The sequence below is a fragment of the Agelaius phoeniceus genome, chromosome 3 (genome assembly GCF_051311805.1).
Source record: "Agelaius phoeniceus isolate bAgePho1 chromosome 3, bAgePho1.hap1, whole genome shotgun sequence".
In the NCBI taxonomy this organism is placed as follows: Eukaryota; Metazoa; Chordata; class Aves; order Passeriformes; family Icteridae; genus Agelaius; species Agelaius phoeniceus.
In genome coordinates, this window is record NC_135267.1 from 3449382 (window position 1) to 3474738 (window position 25357).

General features: G+C 41.7%; 1 protein-coding gene across 2 annotated transcripts in view; it reads left to right on the top strand.

The window, feature by feature from the left end:
- MSRA (methionine sulfoxide reductase A) overlaps window positions 1-25357 on the top strand; it is a 239439-nt gene that overhangs the window by 111405 nt on the left and 102677 nt on the right. The window lies entirely within an intron of this gene.

Sequence of the window (25357 nt, forward strand, 5' to 3'; positions counted from 1 at the left end):
GAAGGGAAGGGAAAATGAAAGGAAAGGGAAAGGGAAAAGGAAAGGGAAAGGGAAAATGAAAAGAAAGGGAAAGGGAAAAGGAAAGGGAAAGAGAAAATGAAAGGAAAGGGAAAGGGAAAAGGAAAGGGAATTAAATTTGAATGGAATCAAATGGAAAATTATTTTTCCATTTTATGGAGGAAGGGAAGGGAAATTAAATTTGATTAGAATGGAATGGAAAATTCTTTTTCCATTTTCTGGTGACAGCCATACAGAGGACAATCTGAAAAAGCCTTCTGGAGGGTGTGCAGGATTTGGAGCTATTTTCAGTGTGTTCTCCTAATACATAAATACACCATTTTTGGCCAGCATTAGACAACCCAGGATGTTCATTCAGCACCAAACATCTTTTCATATTTTGCTTACAGATGTTCAGAACAATTCTGTTGCTCTGTATATTCATAAGCTTTTAGAAATCTGCATAGCTCAAGTGGCACTGAAATCAGAAGGGAAGAACTCTGCTGTTGTTATTCATAAACTGGGGATGTACAATTACCATATAAAATACACAGCTAACGATGATTTCCTTAAAAACAGGGTCGTTTATAGGCTTGTGGTTCAGGCTGTTCACATGTGAGCAGGTCATTTGGGTTTGCTTTCAGTTGTTTTCTTTGTTTATCTTCAGTGACTGGAATGTAGAGAAAAATAAAGCATGTCTGGTTATTATATGATATTAGTTAGAAGGCTGAGATTCAGTGAATTAAACCAATTTATAATCTTGTCAATTCTCATCTTTCTGAGGCATTTTCTCTCATGCACACATCACAATTTCTAATAGTTAACAATTCAATATAAAAATGTGCCACACAGACTTTGTTTCTGCTCTGAGTTATGTAAAATATTTGGCTGTGAAGTTGTTTCACATCTCCTAAGCAGAAAATCCATGTTTTTCTGAGAAATACTACAGCCTCTTCCATAAGAATTATTATTTTGACCGATTCTTCCATATTGGATTTCCAGTTCTCCTTAAAATGTCTTGGCTTCCAAAGTTCACCTGGAAGGCTTCTAAATAGCTGATGGAGGAGAGTGGAGAAAGGGAAAATTAATTTCTTGCTCTGTTACCTCCTGTTCCTGTGGTCAGCTGGTGATTTCCCAAGTTAATTGCATAAGCCCAGAGCAGGGTGGTGGTTGGGATGTTGTTATTTAAGGGTGGAAAGGTGTGGGGAGGGTTTGGCTGGGTAATGTGGGGTTAATTTTACATATTTGTGGATAAACTGTTGATATTAAAGGCAACAATGGGAAATCTGATGGGAATTTTTCAGGAGTTGTTGATAGCAATAGAGAAAAAAAACGTAATATAGGAAAGTTCTTGGCTTCTTGGATTTGCCCTTCCTTAAAAATGCAGGAGAAAGTCCTGTGACAAACTATCAACTTTGCTCATGGAATTTTGGAATCTTGAAATGATTTTGGGTGGGAAGGGACCTTAAAGCTCGTCCATTTCCACCCCTTGCCATGGGCAGGGACACCTTCCACTATCACAGGTTGGTCCAAGCTCCATCCAACAGGCCTTGGAAATTTCCAGGGATCCAGGGGCAGCCACAGCTTCTCTGGGAATTCTATTCAAGGTCCACAGCCCTGAATTCTTTCCCAATATCCCATCCATCCCTGCCCTGTGGCAGTGGGAAGCCATTCCCTGTGTCCTGCAGAAGATATAAACTGATGATGAAATTGCAGTTATTGTCCCTTGATTACAGAGATAACCAGAGCCCTTGGACTTGGGTTCCTCACCTAAATCAGACTGGTGGCTCCAAGCCCATCCAGCCTGGCCTTGGACAATTCCAGGGATCCAGGAGCAGCCAGAGCTTCTCTGGGAATTCTATTCCAGGGCCTCCCCATCCTCACAGCCAAGAATTTTTTCCCAATATCCCATCCATCCCTGCTCTCTGGCAGTGTGCAGCCATTCCCTGTGTCCTGTCCCTCCATCCCTTGTCCCCAGTCCCTCTCCAGCTCTCCTGGAGCCCCTTTAGGCCCTGGAAGGGGCTCTGAGCTCTCCCTGGATCCTTCCCTTCTCCAGGTGAGCACCCCCAGCTCTCCCAGCCTGGCTCCAGAGCAGAGGGGCTGTGATGAATTTGTGACTCTCCTGATGTTCAGGCATGGCCTTGTACTCCTAGGAGAACCCTTCAGCTGGACACTACAGCACTCTTCCAAAGTGGCTCAGGCTCTCCAAAGTGTTTAAATGTATAATTAAACTACAAATATTCCCTTCCCTTTCTGTGGCTTGTAAAAGGGATCTGAAGGTTTCCATGGACAGGAACTAAGTCCTCAAGATTAAAGTTTCCAAGCAGTAATGAGAGTGGCTCAGAACATTTTCTTTTGTTATTAAATTGCTGTCAAGAGAATAGATTCCTGTTGTGCCTTTGTCTGGTCTTTTTTTTTTTAAATCCTTATAAGAACAGGATATAGGAATTTTAATGACTGTGAAGAATCTCGGTGTTCACCATGCCCTTGATCTGTGCCTTGATAGGATTGGCCAATTGCTCCACCTCTCCCCTTTTTTCCTCCCCCAGTTCACCTGTGAGAAAGGAAGGAAAGGTCAGCCAAAGTACAAAATACTGCATCAATCAAAGTTAATGTCATGAAATGTGAGAATTACTGTTTTGTGTATTTTTTTTGTAGCAATTGAAGAAAAGGATTTTGTAGAAAATCTGTAATTTTTGTTAACTAGAACAGTGGGAACAAGTTGTGTCTCTGCAATCATGAGATTATCGTCCTAGGATCCTCCTGGATGTGCATCTAAACCTTGATATGACCTTAGAAACTGTAATTTGTCCTCCATTGAATTGCTAAGTCATGAAATAAAATGAATGTAGCAATTTCACTTCAAAAATAATTTGGAATGGTGATGGCAGATGCTGCTGTAATGATAAAACCTTGGCAACAAGAACCCAACAGATGCACTGAATTTCACTTACCTGCTCCTCTGCAGCTCTACCCCCAAATTTTCAAAGCTGACACTACTGACACATGGTTATTTTTCAGCTGAGAAGTTGACCAAGAAAACTTTATTACACCTTAAAAACCAGCGTGCAGGAATGAAGTCTGTAGATTTGTCATTTAAAAATGAAAGGCAGAATAAATATATATTTTTCATGGTAAAGAAATGGTAAGTAAATTTGCCATTGCCTGAAAAACAAAAAGCTCCTTGTCCACAAGGGATGGCAGCAGCTCTGCTGAGGGAGCTCTGCTCCATCTGTAATCAAGGCTGAGTTCATTTTCCATCTCAGAATTTGACTTCTCAGGGTCAATGTCTTGTCTGGTTCAGGCTTGAAGAAACCTAAGTGATATTTATTATTTAGATACCTGATTGTGCCTCGTAGCAAATTTAAAATCCTCATAGCCTCACTGCTGTCCTCTGCTCCTTTCATCTGTTTATCCCAGCATTGCCCACAATCACAGGCTTGGGTTGTAGCAGCAATATAAATACCAAATATATTATTTATTATTAACAACTTTATTTGAATCGTATTCCACTGAGATATGTCATTTCCATCTTCCCTGTCTCCTGCTTTATTAAAGATATATACAAGATGAAAATGTGGCAGCCCCAGAGGTTGAAAGAGCCATTACAGAGCAAGTCAAAGACAAAATCTTCTGACCTGGAGCCTACAGGAAGCTCCCAAAGGAGCTTCATTTTCACAGGAGACCCCATGCAGGATTGGGCTGAGATGTTCCCTGTGTCACTGGGCCTGAAAACAGAAGATGCAGCACGGAGCTGCTTCTTTTTAACTATCAGAACACGTCGTGTTTGTGAAAATGGTGTTGTAAAAAATCTCAGTGCTGTTTTGTGGCTGGTGGGGGGGTTTCCTACTTTTCGTTTTTTTTTTTTTTTTTTTTGTTTGTTTTGTTTTTTTTTGCTGTGGAGACCTTGTAAAGAAAAAATAAGCTACAAAGGCAGTTAGTCTGTGTTCAAACTGTGCCCCCAGAACTGGTGGTTACTACAGGTGGTAGATATTTGGGAATAAATCCTTCCCTCTGAGGGAAGGGGCCTGGCACAGGGTGCCCAGAGAAGCTGTGGCTGCCCCTGGATCCCTGAAAGTGTCGAAGGCCAGGTTGGACAGGGCTTGGAGCCACCTGGGATAGTTCCCATGGCAGAGGAGGTGGAAAGGGATGGATTTTAAGGCCTCTTCCAGCCCAAACCACTGTCTATGAAACCAGGGGGAAGCTGCAGCTCTTGGGCGACCATGACTCTGGAATAAAAGCAGGTAATGGAACATGTTGGTATTTTCCCTGCTTTTCTTGTTTATTTGGTCATGTTCCTGTTCTTTTGCTGCTCCTGCTGCTCATTCTTCCAGGTGAAATCTTCCTTCCTTTCAGGCACAGGACTGAAATGCTGTGGTGTCAGTGTGGATATGTCTGATAATGTATTTTTCCTGAAATTGGGAGAGCACTGCAATTACTCTGTGCAAACATCACCCCCTCTGACTTGCTTGTTTTATGGAACGTCTTCCTGTGCTGGCATAGAAAAGTTTAGGAATTAACTCTTGTCTCACAGAGGTAATTAAGATTTCGAATAATTCCGCAAGTGACCTGCACAGTTTCTAGGTGTTGGATGAATAACAAAATTATCAAACCACAGGAGTTTAGCTTCTATTTGCTCAGCTGTGCCCAAACTGTTGTAGTTCAGCTTTTAATAAGTAAATTTTGATAGAGAAGTTGTACTCTGTCTCACCTTTGCAGACACTCATTTTTACCTCAGCTTCCTCCAGGTGAGGAGAATTTGGTCCATGAGGAAGACAAGAACTCCATCCAGTGAAAGGAAAGGCAAAACCTTTGGATCCTCATGGCTGTCATGCACTGCAGCAGCAGCAATCTAGAGGGTTTTTGGAGAAGGATTTTGGGGAAAGCCAGAGCTCAGGGGTGTTCCTGGATTTCCTCATGGATTTGTTGTGGGCTAAGATTTGAGCACATCCATTGTAGGTGAATTCTTTGCAGAGAGACAAAAGAGACAAAAGCCTTTCAGAAGCTTTGGTGCACTAAAAAAGGGCAGATTGTGGAGCTGGGGTTAGAGAAGGTGTAGGATGGCACCTGCAAACTTCTGGATGAAACATCAAAACCTATTGCAAAGTAGAATCCATCCCTTTGTGTCTTTCAGGTTGGAAGCCCTGGGTGTAGGCAATGGAAAAGACTCATCCAATTTTTATTTGAACACCCAGAACGATGGAAATTCCACCATTTCCATCTGCGGGCAACTTCCTCACAATAATAGTGTGCAACCCCCCTCTTAAATGATTTGTAGGACTCAGTTAATTCTTTTTAACACTGCAGCAGAGGTCTTTGCCTGCAGACCCCCAGGGATTACCCACAAGGCACCCAAAATGCTTCTGACAAAAGATAATTGAGGTACGGCTGAGGCTCCTGCTGGTTTTTGCTCATTGACTTCAAAACCCTTCCCAAAAATTGTTGTAGGACCTGGCTGCTCCTACAAACAGGGGCAGGAGGGAGGGTGGATCACTCTTCTCCTGACCCCAGGATGTTTATGGAATGAATACCTTGGCCATTGCTGGCATAACTGGGTCACTCAAAGGTTTATTTTGCCCTTCTCTTGGGAACCAAATCACCTTTTTACTTAAGCTACTTTTCTGGAAATTCCTTGGATATAGAATCTCAGAAAAGCAATAAAAGGAAGGGAGGATCTTGGATTATTTGGAATGTACCTACTGTGCTGATTCACCAAGGATGCAGCTGATTTAAGAATTTACTGCAGCCGAAATCAGCATGACTTGGGCTGGATGGTGCTTGGAACAGCCTGGGCTAGGGTCAACTGGACCTGGATCAACTTTAGGGTCCCTTCCCATCCAAACCAGACCAAGTTCTGTCTTCATTTACCTCCCAGCTTCCAGGTATTAATGATTTAGTCTTTAATCATCACTGATGACCTTTTCTGTATTAATTTGTTTATCCACCTCTTTAATATGATTTTATTCCTGGCATTCACAAATAGGAGGGGAAATTGGGGGTTCATTAACTCCAGTGCTGAGCCCGTGCAGGAAGTTTCAAAGAGAACTTGTTAAAGGATATTTTGCTAAAGGTTAATTCTTGGCAGCTACAAATCAACATGACTGGAAATTAAGTATTTATTCTGAGGAGGAAGGAAAAATTTCCTTTACTGATAGTCTTCCCTTATTTATGAGCATTCCGTAGTGATGTGCTGTACCTTTGTACCATCAGTAGGGCTCAGAGCAATAGGTGAGCTGGGAAGTGGTGAAAAAACAAGGTAATGGGGGAAAAAAGACAGATCTGCCATAGGAGGTCTGAAAATATCACTTATGCACAAGGCTGCTGTCAGGATGTCTTGTTTCTTACCCAATAGTTCAAATAGTTGCTGTTATTCACCTGCTCAGGATTAACATTGGGATGTGAACTGTGGCCACCAGCACTAGAACAGTTTGGTGAGTTGGTGAAAATGATGTTATCAACAAGCTCACTGTTGTTATGGCAGCCAGTGGGGTCCCTTACTTTTTGTATTTCTTGTACTTCTTGTACTTGAAGTACTCCTTGTTTTTGCTCTGGAGACACTTGTAAAGTGAAAATAAGCTACAAAGCCACTTATTGAGTCTGCCAAGCTGTGAATTAGGGAGGGACCTTAAGGTGATCTGGTTCCTACAGCCCTCAGAGAGAACCTGATTTCTATGTGGATGAGGTCACCTCAGGCTGGTCACTTTATCCACATCTCCAGGCTGACCTTAAATTTGTCCTTCCAAAGGAGGAGAAGCTGCCTGCCTTGGATGAAACCCTCTTGGAGCTCTTAAAAATCGGCTGAAGGATTATCCTGTTTGTCTTCCAAGGCAGCTTCTTTGTTAAAAGCAAAAGGAAAACACAGAAGTACCTGAAGGGAGCCTACAAGAAAGATGGAGAGGGAATTTTCACAAGAGCCTGGAGGGACAGGACAAGGGGGGGGTGGGTTTACAGTGACAGAGTAGGTTTAGATGGGATAATACTGGGAAGAAATTCTTCCCTGTGGGAGTGCTGAGCAGCTGGGATGGAATTCCCAGAGAAGCTGTGGCTGCCTCTGGTTCCTTGGCAGCATCCAAGGCCAGGCTGGAGAGGGCTTGGAGCAACCTGGGATAGTGAAAGGTGTCCCTAGCCATGGCAGGGGATGGGACTTTTAAGGTCTCTTGCAACCCAAACCATTCTAACTCCATGATTCTACATAGCCAGGACTCTTCCTAGACTTCATAGCCAGGACTCTTTCTAGACTTGTACTTAGCAGGAAATATTTCACTCTAGGAAGCCCAGTGCACTCTTTGCACTGCCCTGCTCTTGTTTTCAATCCTTCTGAGGTGTTTTGTCTGTACTGACATTCCCAACCACCCCTTTTAAATCCATGGATCTTTGGAATGCTCTGTCTGGGGAGAATCAAGAAGGAATCGTGAGATTTCTCTGCCTGGAGACATTTCTGTGCCTGTTACTGAGCCCAGAAAAGCTCTGTGGCAGTGGCAGTGTCTGTGTTCCCACAGTGTATCCACACACATCAAATGTTCCTGGGAAAACAAACCCAAATCCCAACATTTGTCCAACTGCAGTTTTTTGTCGACTCCTTCCCCTCTCGGTTTAATCCAGTGTTTATTCAGTCAAGCGATTCAATTAGGAGCTGTTTTTATTTTCTTTCTGAGGAGTGAGGAATGTTAATTGTAGCTGAAATGCCTTCGAGTGATTCTCTCCTAATGTCACATTTCCATAAAATCTAGGAAAGCTTTGCTTTCTGCAAAGAGAGTGCAGCAGCAGAACAAAAAATGCTAAAAAAGTGGGTTTAATGTTCTGAATGCTGGACTTGGCGTGGACTGGGACCTCGGTGGGGAAAACAGAGGAAAAAAAGAAAGTCCTTTACTCTCAAAGTGTTGTGTTAGACTGAGAGAAAAGACAGCAGATTGTGCAGACAGTTGGAGAAATCAAAGCTTAGGAGAATTAAAATTAATATGAAAAGCCATGATCTCAGTGTGTACAGAAATGTCACTGCCTGGGTTGGAGTAGAGAGGAAGAGAATGGAAAACAGCTTTAATTCTGCTGTCCTTGGGTTCCCAGGCTGTTACTGGGGTTTCATATGGATGGGGTTGGTCTTTCCTCTCAGGGATCATGTAAGCCATGGAAAGCAGAGCTGCATTCCTGTTTTTGTGGCCTCCATTCATGGAATCAGTAAATCTGGAAAAGCTGGAAAATTTGGAAAAAAAAATCTGTTTATCATTGAGTCCAACCATCAGCCAGCACCACCAGCAAACCATATCCCCAAGTGCCACATCCACACATTGTTTGGACACTCCAGGGATGGTCACTCCACCCCTGCCCTGGGCAGCCTAAGCCAGTGTGTGATAACCCTTTCCATGAAGAATTTGTTCCTAATATCCAGCCTAAACCTCCCTGAGGCAGCTGGAGGCTGTTTTGTCTCATCAGAAGAGTCTGAAATCACCTCCCTGAACCCTCCTGTCAGTGTCTTGTAGAAAGCAAAAAGGTGATCCATGACCTGGGATTAAGGAGATCCTGATTTATCCTGGCCACAAACTTGCTTTATTCATCCTGAAAGGTAACAGGTACCATGGGCTAAACTGAAAGTTTGAACTATCATTGACTATCATAATTCACATTGTTTACTTCTTTTTTTCCTTTTTTTTTTCTCACTTTATTTTGTGTTATAATAGCTTAGGTTTTTATTTGGAAAGGACACAAGGCTTAATCATGTCATTCCCTCTGCTGAATGCTGTGAAAATTCTTTGTTCCAAGTCAAATGGAACACCATTATAGCACACTTATCATCTCCTAAAAAAAGTAATAAATTGGGTCAAACTGATCCCAGACATAATTCTGCTGATGTTAATGGTGTTACATCAGGAAGAAATTTCTCTCAGCCTGTTAATAGGATGATAAGATAAAAATGTGGCTACCAAGGAGCAAACAGACCTTGGAAAAAGAAGTTCCACTCTCACTGATCCTGCCCTGTTTCTGCAATGTTTTGAAGCTACAAAGCATTGCAAGAGTGCTAAATATTGACATTTTTGCTATTATTATTATTATCTGAATGGGCTGGTGATGGTGGGGGAGGTGGTCAGGATTCTATTCCATCCTTCTCCTTTGAAATTTTTGGCTCCAGCAGAGCTGACCCTGAACCAGTGGGTAGGTGCAGATGGGACCATTATTTTTCACCGCTTCATTTATTTTGTTTTAACAAATGGTTTCATTTTCTCTCCTGCCTCGTTGCTCTGTGTTCAGGGCCAGCTCAACCCTTCTGCAGGTGTTCAGAGGTGTTCAAAGACAGGAGCAATGTGTAATGAGCTCTCCCCTCATGTCCCAGCTGCCTTTGTGAGCCGGTCAGAAGTCTTTAGGTGAAGCTAAAATTAAATGGAAATGTATAGGCTGGGATCTGGTGTCTTTAGTCTGAGCTGAATTTAGACTGGGAAGCAAAAGGAAAGTAGGATCCAGTTTGTATTAACTAGGTCAGATTTTGGGTGGAGAGAGGACCTTCTTCCTTCTTCTCCTCAATGTGCAGCAATGTGTAATCCAAAGGGGAAAATGGAATCCATATCCAAATAATCAAAATAATCCAAAATGTGGAAATAGAAGCAAACAAGATGAGATTCTTGCACAGGGAGAAGCAGAGATTTGGCTTCCCACAGTGTACCTGGCATGAAGCTGCTGCCAGGTGCATCAGCCCAGATGTTAACTCTGGGAATGGATTCCAGGACCTTTCCTTTCTGTCTCTTCTTCTTCTCCCTGCCAAGATTGCCCCAAGCAGTAGAAGAAAGCAAACTTCTCACCTGGCTCCTGGTGTCCAGGGAAGGGAACAGAGCTGGGAAAGGGGCTCAGCCTGGAGAAAAGGAGGCTCAGGGGGGCCCTTGTGGCTCTGCACAACTCCTGACAGGAGGGGACAGCTGGGAGGGATTGGACTCTGCTCCCAGGAACAGGGACAGGATGAGAGGAAACGGCCTCAAGCTGTGCCAGGGGAGGCTCAGGATGATTATTAGGAAAAATTCTTCATGGAAAGTGTGGTCAAATATTGGAAGGGGCTGCCAAGGGCAGTGGTGGAGTTCCCATCCCTGGAGGGATTTAAAAGCCACGTGGATGTGGCACATGGGGACACAGATGAGTGGTGGCCTTGGCAGTGCTGGGGAACAGTTGGACTTGATGATTTTAGAGGGGCTTTTCCGACCCTGATGATTTTTTAATTTTATAATCTCACACTTGGGTCTCATCAGTGGCCTGGCTTTATCAGGACATGTAAGGAATGTGCTTCCTGAGCATTTTCCCTAAACCTGGAGTTAGGAGACTTTCAACAGAATATTCTCTTATTTTGAGAGTCCTTTGGGATCCAGACCCCAAACTCCCTGGGCAGATGTTTGAACCAAGGGCTGTCACACCAAAATTTGGCAATATTTTACTGCCAGCTCCCACAGTTCCAGATCTATTTAACTAGGAAGAGCAAAATACTTTTCCTGGTCTTTCCCAAAAATTTTACAGACTCCAACCCAAAGTCTCTAAAGATTAGCAGTATCTTTCATGTACAGCAGTTGAGATTTATGGAACTTTGCATAATAAAGAGAATTATTTCTATGGCCTGCTTGAGGGATGACTATTTCAGACAGCTCTGGAAAGTAAAATAATGAATTAAAAATGGCACAGCTTTGCAGCAGAACTGCATTTGTTGCTCCTGCTTTTCTGCCAGGCAGTTTTGATCCACCCAAGTGCAGGAATAATCAGTGTCACAGCAGATATGGAAGGCAAATCCTGCAGACCAACTGAGTGGAAAGCCAAGTGTCTCCCTGCATATTCATCTATTTATCGCCTCTGATTCTCCTCTAATTCCTTTATTTTCCATATGATAAGAGACTTTTCTCCATGCACACCCATTGTTCCCATGAAACAGGATTTGTCTGCACATGAGATGTTCATATAACGTGTGAGGGCAGAATTCATCAAAACAATTGAGCTGCAAGCAGGGATCTCACCGAGTTGCTTTTTGCCTCCTTTATTCCCATCTTTTCTGCATTTGAATTGTTAAACAGGAGCTCTGCTGCAGTGTCAAAGAGTGCCTTACAAAAGCTGTTGCCATAGAATTACACCTAGAAATGAGTTCTTTATAAATCAGCGGCACGACAAGTGGTTATTTATTTGTACTCAGGCCTATTTAACAGCTCTTCATTACAAGAATGGCCCAGAGTCTGAGGAACAACTTATCCATTACAGCTCCTGCTCCCCGTCTATTCCATAAAGAGAAGATACAACTTTTCAACACATTTTCAAAGAGTTCTCAGAAAATAACTCCCTCTTTTCTCACCTCTTCCAGGAATCCCTGAACTGCCCCTGTGCTTGTCACGCCAACACCACAATCCCAGACTGGTTTGGGTGGGAAGTGACTTTAAAGATCATTCTGTCCCACACCCCGCCATGGGCAGGGACACCTCCCACTATCCCAGGTTGATCCAAGCCCCATCCAACCTTGCCTTGGACATTTCCAGGGATCCAGGGGCAGCCACAGCTTCTCTGGGCACCCCATGTGCCTCACAGGGAATTGTTCCTCACAGGGAGCAATTCCTTCCCAATATCCCATCTATCCCTGCCCTCTGGCAGTGGGAAGCCATTCCCTGTGTCCTGTCCCTCCATCCCTTGTCCCCAGTCCCTCTCCAGCTCTCCTGGAGCCCCTTTAAGCTCTGGAAGGGGCTCTGAGCTCTCCCTGGATCCTTCTTCAGGTGAACTTCCCCAGCTCTCCCAGCCTGGCTCCAGAGCAGAGGGGCCCCAGCCTTTGGAGCATCTCTGTGGCCTCCTCTGGACTCTCTCCAGCAGCTCCACATCCTTCTGTTGTTGGCCCCAGGGCTGGAGGCAGCTCTGCAGGTGGGGTCTGACCTGAGTGGGACAGAGGGGCAGAATCCCCCTCTTCCCTGCTGGTCATAAAACCCCTTTTGAAACCCTTCCTAGGAATGGAGCTTCTCCCTGGCTGCAGCCAAAGCCATTCCCATTCCATTCCGAGGGCAGCACAGGTGTCTCAGGGGATGTGCTGGGATCTGTTTTCCTGCCCTTTGCTGCTCCTGCCTCCCTGGTGATCCTCAGCAGTGGTTCCCTGCTGGAATTTGCCTGGCAGGCCTTTGGAGCAGGATGGGTGGAGGAGCAGTGTTGCTGTAGGCCACGAAACCACACGAGTGCACACACTGCTGCTCTCAAGGTGAAAAAAGGGAAGTTTATTTTCTGACTCCAACATTTATGGATTTCCAAAAGTGCCAGTGGATTGGAGGGTGACAGTGCCACCTCTCCAATGACACTGGACAAACCAACAGTCCATCAGATTTCTCATCCTCCATAAAAGCATGCAAAACAATGAATTATTTACAGAAAGTGTGTGAGAATGTTTGCTACAAGAATGTAAACATCAGAAGGCTTAGAAAATCTTAAAAAAATCAGGGCGACAGAGCCTGGGCAGCTGGGCTGTTACCTGCAGGTTCAGCTCCTTCCCTTTCATTCCTGGCTCCAAGGCTGACTTTGGGTGAGCTTCAGCTCTTCCTGCCCATTGTCCTCACTCATGAAAACAAGGGAGATAGTTTATCTTATCTTCTAAGGGGCTTTGAAATCCATGGATATATGGATTTTTCTGGGACTGAGTGTTGGAGGAAAGCACAGGTAGCAAGGGGAAGGAACTCAGAAGTTGTGTTTTGTCTCCTGGGGTCATAGAGAACTTTAGCTGATAAATTTTGGTGTTTATATGTGGTATTTTCAGGGTCCCCTGTTGTGGGGAGGAAATATGAATCAGACTCCATGTTCTTAGAAGGCTAATTTATTATTTTATGATATTATATTGTATTAAAGAATGCTATAGCATTGTATTAAAGAATGCTATACTAAACTATACTAAAGAATAGAGAAAGGATACAGACAGAAGGCTTAACAAGATTCTAATTAAAACTCGTGACTGCTTCCAGAGTCCTGACACAGCCTGACCGTGATTGGTCATTAAGTAAAAACAATTCACATGTTGGATAAACAATCTCCAACCACATTCCAAAGCAGCAAAACACAGGAAAATCAAATGAGATAATATTGTTTTCCTTTCTCTTTGAGGCTTCTCAGCTTCCCAGGAGAGAAATCCTGGGCAAAGAGGATTTTTCAGAAAATATGATGGTGACGTGTATACATCTAAATTATTTTATTCAGTTGAAGAGGAACTACAGATCTGGATATTTTGCTTAATTTTAATATCTATTTTAAAGTTCTGATTCCTCTCAGGTCCTGTAAGATGAAGTAGATGCTCCAGTGTGTAATATAAAATCTTCTTTGGGCACCTTATAATTGTCCACATTTTGCAATATTTAATATTACAAACTACATTCAATGTCTGCCCCCTAAACTGCTCTGTATATTTAACTAAAACATTATTTTAATTGAAATTAAAGGTTTCAGACAGATCTCTACAGCTCTGCAGAATGTGACTTTCTGGCTTCATTCATTCCTTACATATGGAGTGAAAATTCACTAAGTTCATTGGATTTACTTTTAATTTCTAATCAAGTTACTGACAAAATATCTGCTTCTGAAGCTCTTGCAATTTTAATATTAAATATTATTAAAATGTAATAGCAAATGTAATGTTAGTTTTAATATTAAAATGTAGATGGACTGTACCATGTTGTCTCCTTCACTGACAACTTTCTATGAAGATTGGGTTTTAAAACTCATTCTCCTACAGAAATATTCTGAAAACATTTTAAACCAGTTCCCCAATGAAGGATTTTATTCCCCCTAGAAGTATTTAAAATACTTAAAAAAAAAATCTGAGTTGAATGCAGCAGCATTTCAGTGCTACAAGCCAAGGCAAATCTAATTTCATTGCAAAATTCCTCCATTTACAAAATAATAATAATAATAATAAAAAAATATGCTCGGTGGGGGGAAAAAAAAAATCCCAAAGCCAGAAATTTCTGCTTTTGCAAGGATAGTGTTGGTGGTGGTGCCATTCCCTTTGAAATAATTCCTCCCTAATTGGTATCCCAATGTAATGGGTAAGTGAACATATTTCACAGCAGCAGCTGTTGGATGTTCAATGACTGGAAAATACGGCGCTGGTGAAGTGTGTGGAGTGCTCATCCCATCAGGAGGAGTAAGTTAATCATACACAATTCACTGAGCACTGGAGCTGCATTTGCAGAGCAGGGGCTGCCTTTTAATTGTCACGGGCCCTTTTTCAATATCTTGCAGGATCTTTTGTCTCAGCCGTAGCAGTTTTGGTTGCATCCCTAAAACTGTCAGTCTTCCTTAATTTTGCAAGGGCCTAACAATTCCTCCTTCACAATGCAGCTTAAATTGGACCAGATGCTGCATCAATAGAGCAGTCTGCCCATCTCAGAGGCATTAAGCCCAAAATTATTTAGAAAATTGAAGCCTTTAACATACTCTGGATTAATGTGATTAAGTAGAGCTTGCTTTGATTCATAGCCATCTATTCCTTTATTAATAGCCATTTCATCAACAGGAGCAGCACATATGGGGACAAGATGACTGAAAGTTAAATTGATTGCTGGAAGCCTGGAAGAAAAGCATTTAATGTTTCAATAATAACTGATGTAAGACTTCACTGCGGGGCATTTTGGATAGATTTAGAGCAGCTTATAAGCACAGTATTTATTAGTATCTTTTAATTTTTATTATAAGCTTGCTAAATGCAAGTTGGTGGGGTTTCTTTTGTATTATTTTTATTTTTAATCCCATCTTTAATTCTGAAGATTTGTAAAGGAGAGTCTCTCATGTGACTGATAACAGCTGGGCCAGGCCATAGCGGAGTTGGGACTTCTGGAAGGCTTAAGAAGAGATAAAATATGAGAAAGGATAATTTTTTATGATTATTTGCACACATTTCTGATCCTTGAACCATTCCAGGTGCTGAAGGAGCGCGTGAGAACTCTTGTATGACCCATAATACAGGGGGGCCATCCCTCACACACTTACATCCCATTTCTGGGGAGGGTTCATGTTTGTCTCGCCTTATTTCCCAACTCAGGAATTATATATGTGCAAATTTATAAGTGGAATCATAATAAATAATACAAAAAATGAAAAATAGATATTAAAAAATTTATTTTAAAAAAATTGTTGAATAGAATGACAGAATCCCAGAATCCTACAATGGACTTTAAAGCTCATCCCATTCCAGCTCCTGCCATGGGCAGGGACACCTCCCACTATCCCAGACTGCTCCAAGCCCTGTCCAGCCTGGCCTTGGACACTGTGTGCGTAGGGAGAGAGGCATTTACGGGATGATCCAATACCATGGAGTGACCATTCCAACAACTGACAAATGAAGAAATCTAAACCCAGCACCTAGGACAGCTCCCAGTACTGTGTATTTGCAAGTAAAATAACTCCTAAATTTTGCTAAAGGTAATTAAGATGCCAGAGTTTCTTGATATGTTCAGACTGGTCTGATTCACCTAAAGTAAATTTCTGATTTGAAATGGAGAACGATGAGAATGAGCTGAGATTTGTGACCATAATTAGAGTCAAGGAGTAGGATCCTGGAGATTGGGGTTGGAGGTCTTTACTCCAAGTTCTCGTGGGAAGCAGGACTATCTCCAACACTCATCAGGCCATCAGGCCAATCCAGGAACAGCTCCAGGGTGGAGGTTACAGAAGGGATGCACTGCAGGATGGTCCTCCTGGTGATAGAGGTTGTCCAAAAGTCCTGCTTGAGCCTTCCACCTTGTGGGACATGGCTGTTGTCATTTGCTGGGCTTTCAATCCCTGCTGAAAAAAGAAAATGTGGAGCTGCTGGAATGAATCCAGAGGAGGCCACAGAGATGCTCCAGGGGCTGGAGCCAGGCTGGGAGAGCTGGGGGTGTTCCCCTGGAAAAGGGAAGGATCCAGGGAGAGCTCAGAGCCCCTTCCAGAGCCTAAAGGGGCTCCAGGAGAGCTGGAGAGGGATTTGGGACAGGGGATGGAGGGACAGGACACAGGGAATGGCTGCACACTGCCAGAGGGCAGGGATGGATGGGATATTGGGAAGGAATTCTTGGCTGTGAGGGTGGGGAGACCCTGGAATAGAATTCCCAGAGAAGCTCTGGCTGCTCCTGGATCCCTGGAATTGTCCAAGGCCAGGCTGGATGAGGCTTGGATCAGCTGGAGATAGTGGAAGGTGTCCCTGCCCATGGCAGGGGGTTGGAATGAGATAATCTTTACTCTCCCTTCCAACCCAAACCCTTCTGTGATTCCATTATATCCTAAGAAGATAAATAATGTCAAGCATTTCTCCCTCAGTGTTGCAAAATTGCATTTTATTCCAGGTTGGTTTGATGTAACCTCAGCTTTTGGCCACAGGATCTTCCAGTGCAGCAAAACCAGAGCTCATTTCCATATAAGAAAAAAAAAAGATGTCCAAGGCTTCTTAGCTGTGAGAAAGGAAATTTGTACCCCTCCTTTTGCCAGAGTTGTTGTTCCTAAAATCTAAGAAATTCTCCAAGTATTAGGGATGTACAAATCCATAAATGAGAGCACAGTGATCCACATTATTTCCATATATTAATTCTCTGAGTTTGGGGTTTTTTTTTAATAATTTAACAATAGGGTTTTTTTCTCATTGTCTTCTAAATACCCTTGGGGCATCCAAATTGGTCATTTCTTTTTGGAGGAGTAAATGTCGCAGAATACTGGTTTCACTTGAATTAAAAATCCCTTCTTTGCTGAAATGATCCCCTTTAAATGGGAATATAAAAAGGATACAAGTGATGTGTAGTTGAAAACTCTTGTTTTGGGGCTGGTTGAACAGTAATAATGGATAATCAAATACAGTGAATGTTCATTAGGCTTAAACTGGAGGGAAATGGTTTTACTGGTCTAATGTGAATGATGATATTTACATTTTAGCAAAAGAAAAAAAGCAAAAATACTTTTTGTTTTGTGCGAGCACTGCACTGTTTACTGGAACTAATTTTAATTAATTGTATTAGTGGCTGAAATAAAGGCTGCTCTTATTGGCTTATCCCAGCATAATTAATCATGGTAATAATTCATTTTACATGACTTCTTGAGGTTAAGCTTTGCAGAGCCATTCATTAAAATTGAGAATTAATAATGTCTAAAAAGTTGGCCACAAAAAAAAAAAAAAAAGGAGAAATATCTGTAAAGATTTATTAAAGGCCAGTGATTGATCTACTCCTCTTTGTTTTTTAAACCTGGTCTCAGACCTGGGTCGTGCAGCTGTAGAAGTCTCTCAGCTGGTATTTGATGTGGTTCTGTGCTTAATGGGCTTTGTGGAGTGTATTTCTCACAAATCCTTAAGAAAATTCTTCTCATCACTAAGTGGGGATTTGTGCTCAGATTCCAGGAATGAGGAATTCCTCTCTCCACCATCAGAAATGGGATATTCTGGAATAAAGCCTCCAATGATGCTGGGCATGGAGCAAAATTCTTCTCCCTGCAGGGACCTTCATGAGGGTGGTTGGGAAAAATAAACTTACAGTCAGGGAGCTGAAGCAAAAATGAATTCCCAGGATGATTTTCTGCCTCCAAGCTCTTTTGATTAACAGAGTTTTCAGAGGTTTAAATATATTTTTATCAACCAGACAACCAATTTTGTAACTTTTTGTGATTTGAACTCTCCTTTTTTGCTCTTTGCAGACATTCGTACTACACACCCAAGACTGCAAATTCCTGATTTCCCAGTTTTTGACCTTACTTCAATACTTCAATTTTTAATATCTCTACTGGATAAATTTTTAGCCCCCTCATCCAATAACCTTGCAGGAATATCACTTGAAGAGGGGCAATGGCTGTTATTTATAATTAAAAGAAATAGCAGGATTTCTAAAGCTCTTTGAGGGAAAGTACTGTAAATGAAATTATTAAATATAATTTTAATTAATTATGTGTCTAATAGCTGTTCTAGATATATAAATTGTCAAAATCTTATCTTTTGAATCTCTTTAATAGTTTCTCCTAAGGACTTTTTCAGCAAATAGTTGCTTGGGCATTTTTAGAACTTTATAGAATTCTTTTATTAATTTTGGTGGACTTAGAAGTATTTGTCTAGTGCAAATTAATTCTGAATTTTCATCCCAGCTCCCTTTTTGCCCTCTGAGTGTCTGTTTGTCATCACAAACTTTGCTCTGCTGCCTTGTTTTATTTATGTTTATAATAGAACTGTCAGAGTAGTTTAATAAAAATCATCTATGAAGAAGAAGCTTTCACAGTAAATACAAAAAAAAAACCCCTTTACTTTTTTTAAAAATAGGTTTCTGTCTACAGTTCTCAGGTATAAGATCTGCACAATTTTTTCTAAGCTCTTTGGTGGTTTCCAGCTTCAGAAAGAGTCAGAATTGTCACATTTCAGAAACTAAACCTTTTAATCAGAGATCTCCTCCAAGCAGTAATCTCTTACTGGATTCACTCTAGAGAGACAAGGAGAAAACCACAATTTTTGTAGTTTTAATAGAAAATATTAAATATTAGAATCTCTTACTCTCATTTCTTGTTTTTTAAATTCCAGATTAGTTATTATTTTCCAACTCTCCAACTTGCTATTAATAGATGTTCCCAGGTATTATATTTACCTCCATTTATCACTTTTCAAAGCTCTTCTCATATGACATATTCCTCACATTCCTATTATTCTCTGCTTTTTGTTACACCCATTTATTTAAGGAAATTCTTTGTGTTGCATAACAGTGGCACAGAGGCTTGGCAGCTAAAAGCTGTAAAGTTTTCAGGAAAAAAAATCAATCATGTTTTCTGTTCTTTTGACATGAAAACAATTCTCTTTATAGATTGAAGCTGGGTTACTAAATCCAGATATGTTGTTTATGTATTTATTATTGACTTTTAAATCTAAGCTTTTTCTGTACAAGAGCAGACCCCCAGAATGGCTTTGGCTGGGGACATTACACCCATTTTTGGCAATAAATCATGTCTTAAAATTATTTTCTGAAGATTTGGGTCTTCTGCTCCTGCTGTGTCCTGGGATATCATTCCCTTTCCAGCCAAAAGGGAATTCTTGTTTTCCATTTGCCTTCTTCAGAACGAGTCACAGTTGGAGCAAATGGGTAAAACTCAGTATTTGGGCTATTGAGGAAGGGATGGATGGGATATTGGGAAGGAATTCCTGGCTCTGAGGGCAGGGAGGCCCTGGCACAGGGTGCCCAGAGAAGCTGTGGCTGCCCCTGGATCCCTGGGAGTGCCCAAGGCCAGGCTGGATGGGGCTTGGATCAGCCTGGGATAGTGGAAGGTGTCCCTGCCCATGGCAGAGGGTGGCACTGGATGAGCTTTAAGGTCCTTTCCCACCCAAACCATTCCATGATTCCATTATTTCCCTAGAGGAAACAGTTCATTCAGCCCAAAAGATCCAACAGGAACCTAAACTGGGCAGTTCAAGGCTGAATTCTGCCCAAACACAGAATCTGAAATCGTCAGTCACGACATCTTTCCTGTAATGTGATAATTTTAAGCATAAAATCACAGAATGCTTTGGGTTGGAAGGGACCTTAAAGCTCAACCAGTGCCACCCCCTGCCATGGGCAGGGACACCTCCCACCATCCCAGGTTGCTCCAAGCCCTGTCCAACCTGGCCTTGGACACTTCCAGGGATCCAGGGGCAGCCACAGCTGCTCTGGGCTCCAAGCCCCATCCAACTTCCAGGGAGCACCTTTGCATAACCCATTTGCCAGGAAATGCAGTTTATTGGAATGTAACGGGCTCTATCCATTGGATGTGTCAGTTAAGGGTTAAATTTGGGCTTTAAATGAGAATTTTTTTAATGTGAGAATGTGGATTTTTTTTTCCTATTCCCAACTCCATAGCTAAAAGATTTCAACTCCACTATATAGAAATGATATAGAACTTGTAGTCGGGTCAGAGTCTTCCTCATCAACCATGATGAAAAGAAGATAACTGAAAAGTCCCAATTCTTTGCACAGATGAGTTTGGCAGAGAAAAGCTTCATTAAAGCCAAATGAACAAAGGAAAAAGGGAAAATTCACTCATATATTCCCAGACTTTAAGGCTGGTAAGGGCTCCCTGCATTGTTTAGTTTGACATTTTTATATTATAGATCATTATGTTTCATCGTGTTACTGTTTTATCAAGACCTATCATTTTTTTCCTTTAAGTTTAGCTGATATTTGACTGAAGTGTTTCTCCCAGAAGGAAATCTGATCTGATTCTAAAATGTCAGGAAATGGAGAGGTGCTTTATAGGACATGGGTTTAGAGGGGCAACCCAAGATCCAGTGGAGCAGCTGAGCAGGGACCATTTTCCATATCCATATCTAAAAGCTGGATTCCATCTGGAATTCCCTGGTTTTCATCCCTACCTCTGACTCTTGATCTGCCTTTCCATTGCTTTCTCAAAGGCCTCTTTTGCATCCCCTTCCCCTTCTGTGCTCATCTCCTTGAGTTAAAAAACTCCAGGGGTTTCTTTTGGAAAGGGTAAATTCATCTGGAACTTGTCACTGAAATGACTTTTCAGGATTTCTTAGTGTCAGGGTTGATCTCACCAGAGCTGTTCCCACAACCCCTTTTCTCTTTGACATCCCAATTCAGGCCCTATTTTCTTTTTATTGCAGTGTGGCAATGAAATTCCATGTTTATTTCCACCCTTGCCTTTACCTTAAAGGTTGTTCCCCACTTGCAGGTGCCAGGTGTGTCCCTTTTTCCCTCCAGCAGAGATTTTACCTCTGACTTCTTTAATACATTTTTGATTCAGTGGCCCCAGTGCAGCAAGAAATGGCTTTGTAAGACCATCCCATCAGCTCCTCATCTGAGTTATCCACAGAATTTATAAATTGAGACTTTATATTTCTTTGGAACTCCTGATGAAGGGCTTTAAGAGCAACAGGCTCTGTAGCAGTCCCTGCAGAGGACAGATAAAAATGCTGCCATTCAAGCCTTTTTCCCTTTGCACCATTTTTTTTTTTTTTTAGAGATGTCATTTAGACAAGTCTTAATCCACTTAACATGTGCACTATCGATATGGGGGAGTGTTAATTTTTTAATCAGTCATGAAGTAATAAGTCAAATGCACTAATAAAGCCTAAGTTCCATCCATGCTATTACATCCCACATTTATTACAGCCAGACTTGTAATTTCATGGGAGGATGAAACGGAGTTTGGCTGACAAGACCTTGTATTCCATAGGACCATGGTGTTAATTATAAGCCCATCTTCGACATTTTCCCTTCACTTGGCTGAAATTAAACCAGAATATCTTTTCTAGGAGCACATTCCAACTGGGAACAGCATCTGGTCCACAGGACCAGGCCAGAGGGAGTCTAAAATAATCCCCTTTTAAGGGCTTTTAGTGTGGACATTCAACCTATAAAACATAACCTATAATAAGTACGGTGAATAAGGAAAGTTTTACCATCTCCTTTTTTTCCTACAGGTTTATTTAATTTATTTTCCCCCTTTTATTGGCTGTTCAATGTACAGCCATTTTACAAATAAAAAGGGTTTATAGCAGTGGTCTCGCTTCCAGATATTCTGTTCAGCAAAACCAATCAATACTCTGTTTATCAAACCCATTTTGCTGTTAAAGAACAGACAGGATTTTAGCAAACAACAGTGAAAATTTTTACAGCTCAGCCTCAGAAATTTTAAATACTTGCAAATAAGAAACAGGTTCATTTAGTACTTTTGTTTGGCAGATTTTAAAAAAAAAATCAGTATTTTTTGTGAAAATTGCCAATCTTTTTTAATTTAATTCAAGTAGTTTACTGAAAAATATGAGCATTTCTGTGAAAAAAAGTAACAATAACAGCATGTTCAAACCCATTTTTAACTGGCAATTTTATTCTCTTGGTTTTGTTTTTAAGGGGTAAAAAATGAAGTCATTCTAAAAGTCCCCAGAAATAGCAGTTCATTGTTTTATCAGCAAACTTTCTTATCTTCATGAATTTTCACTTACTGGGTGATTCACCGGTCCTCTAATAAACCAAATAAACAAAATTTAATAGCATTTTCTCTGCAGAGGCACCACACCATAGCTGCTGTATGAGGTACTTTCTGTAGGTATTAAAAAATACTTTTTTTTTGTGGTCCAGGCAGAAGTTTCAGGAAGTTTCTAGAATTTATGGACAATTTATTTTGGTTTAGAACTGCAGGACTGGCCAGCCCATGGTGATAAATTGGCTTCTTGCTGGAGAGGATTGACATGTTTTGATAGAACTGGATGAAAAAAGAGTGTGGATCACACTGAGAAGTTAAACAATGATATTTTCTAAAGCAGAAATTCACAGTAGTTAACAAACCAAGCATTATCTCCTAGTTCAGTGCTGGTAAAGTCATTAAAGTGGTTTAAAATATAAAGAAGGAGGTAAAATAAATTAGCCACATGTTAGTGCCAGTGTAGAAGTACAAAATAAGGGTCTGTTCCATTAAATTCTTTCAGTGTGGGGCAGGAATTCAAATAAAAATATTTTAATGGAACCTTATTAAAATCTATGAATCTGGGATTATTTCCATTCTTTTTATCCTCATTGGTTTCAAGGAAAAAATATAAAGGGAAGGGGACAACCAAAATTTGGGCTCCCAGTATTTTAGTGCTGAAACTTTGGTTTGTTTATTTAATGAATAGGAAGGCGATGGGAATTTTGGAAGCAATAACCATCACTTAATAAAAATTCCCAGGCTGATTTGGAGAAAGAGAAGCTCAAAAGACCTTCCCATGACCATTTTTTGGTAGTATTTTGCATTTCCACTTGGGCCGTGACTTTGGATAGCAGAGTTTGGTTTAACTCCCAAATCAGTGAGTGCTGAAGTTTGATTGTGTTTCTTTACATTCCACATTGGCATCATGGCCCTGGCACAGGGTGCCCAGAGAAGCTGTGGCTGCCTCTGGATCCCTGGAAGTGTCCAAGGCCAGGTTGGATGGGGCTTGGATCAACCTGGGATGGTGGAAGTGTCCCCTTCCCATGGCAGAGGGTCGGATGGGATGAGATTTAAGGTCACTTGCAATCCAAACGCAATCTGGGATCCCAAATAGGTTGGTGTTGTTGGTGTGACAAGCACAGGGGCAGTTCAGGGATTCCTGGAAGAGGTGAGAAAAGAGGGAGTTATTTTCTGAGAACCCTTTGAAAATGTGTGAGAAGTCATTATCTGCTCTTTATGGAATAGACTGGGAGCAGGAGCTGTAATGGATAAGTTGTTCCTCAGACTCTGGGCCATTCTTGTAATGAAGAGCTGTTAAATAGGCCTGAGTACAAATAAATGGGAAAAAAGGATCTTTGTGCTCCCTTCCAACCCAAACTATTGTGGGATTCTGTGATTTACTGGAGTCAGGACCTTATTTCTCAAAAGAGCCAGGTCCTTTTTTAATGCAGAATGGAGGCAGGAGGGAGTAGTTTTGGAATTTTTGCACCGTAGGATTTAATTCACCTGAGGCAGGGCCAGGTGGAGGTGGCTGCTGGGACACTCCCAGGTGAGCAGCTCTCCAGCCAGCCCTAGGAAGCTGCTCCACTTTGCTGGAGATAATTAAACACTCCCTGGATCCAGCCAGTTAAAAAGAATGAGTTCTCTTCCCTAATCCCTCGGCTTGGGCACTCACCTGGGACATGATTAAGGAGGTGAGAGTCTAAATGCTCTTAGGGAGGAAAGGAATTGAAAATGTGTCACTCAGACATCTTTTTCTCCTGCTCTTCGTGGGGGGGTGTTTTTGCCAGGGCTGGAATCCCCACTGAAGGAGCTCGCTGGAGTTAATCCTCTGGGAGAGGCCGTGTTTTCTAAATGGGAAATGGATCCAGGATAAACAGACAATCTGCTCTTGGCACTCAGCCCTCTCTGCCTTGGTGTAATAAAGTCTTCTCTTCTGCTGGGAGGTTCTTCAATGGTTAAAACCCTTCCAGAGCTGAAAGAACCGAGCCCCAGCACTGGAAATCTGATAATGGCTCTGATAAAGAAAGGGCTTCTTTTTGCACAGAGAGCAGCACATGGAACTATGGAATTAGAATTCCATAAATAGTTTTAAAAATGTGATCCAGACATTGAGGGTTCTAGAAATGTTCACACTCGTTCAAACTTTTGCTGTGGGATATTAAAGATTCGCTAATTAAAAGTAGAGGGTGAACTGAGGACACTGTGACTCTCTGACAATATAAGTGGACATTTCAGGAGGAATTCTGAAGGAGGCACTAAGGTGAAGAGCTGGATGTCACTGAGAAAATCACATCTCCCACTCACATCATTTGAAATCCTTGCAGCTCCTCAGTGTCAGGCTGTTGAATGTCAAAGGCACGCAGGTTTTTGGAGAACAAGTGGGGTTATTGTTTCTCTTTGATTGCTGCCTCTCCATTTTTAAGAACTCTTACAAAAATGGTTTGATTAGAAATATTTCAATTGTTTTTTTCACCATACAGAGGAGTAGTGAGCTGGGTTGATGCTGTGTTCTTTTGGCATTGGATTAAGTACGTGAGACACATACGAAATGGGATTATTCTGTTTTCAGAGTCAGACTCAAGCCTATCGCAAAAAGTCACCAATGCCAAGATTGTAATTAGAAAGAGCCACAGCAGAAGGAAAATCCACTGTATGGTGGAAAGGCTTTGAGGAAAATGAGAGGTGAATCTGGTAGGACCAGCAGCATTACTTCCTTTCTTTTCCCCTGAGGGTGAATATTGATTTTAAATCTATTCTAACAGTCTCTTAGCCACACATCTGAGGATATTTTTCATGAGGTCAGGCTATAGTTCTCAGAGGAGCACCATTATTTCCTTATTCTGGGAAAAAAAGGAGGCTGATCCTTTGAACTTCTGGATTAGCAGGAGCAGGCAGTGTTGACAAGGTGTAATTGCTGTTTCAGTCAGGAGGAAAGGTAAAACCTCTGTTGTTTTTAAGTTCTTTAGGAAACTTTCCTGTGGTCTAAACCTGTTCATCTTAGGCAAGTAATTTGCTCCTGAGTGATAAAAACCTTTCATAAGCTTAATGTTGGCTTACAAAAAATAAAAATACTGAAGTCAGAAGTCACTCTTTAATCTGATTTTAGTTGTACAATCACACACGGAATCACACAAAATCACTAGGTTGGAGGAGACCTTCAAGATCAAGTCCAATCCATGTTCTAACACTTCAAGTAAAGCATGGCACCGAGTGTCACATCCAATCTTTTTTTAAAACACATCCAATCTTTTTTTAAAACACATCCAGGGATGGGGACTCCACCACTGCTTGGTTATTGATTTCACCCCTAACTCAGGCTTACCACCCTTGGGCCTGCTTCCAGACGGCCCAGCTGCATCCCCTTCCCCCTTCAAACCTACTTTAAAGCCCACTCAATGAGTTCTGCCCGTTCTTGAGCTAAAACCTTTCTGCCCTTAACAGAGAGATGGAGCCCATCCAGTTCCAGCAGGCCAGGTGCCAGAAAAGTCGCCCC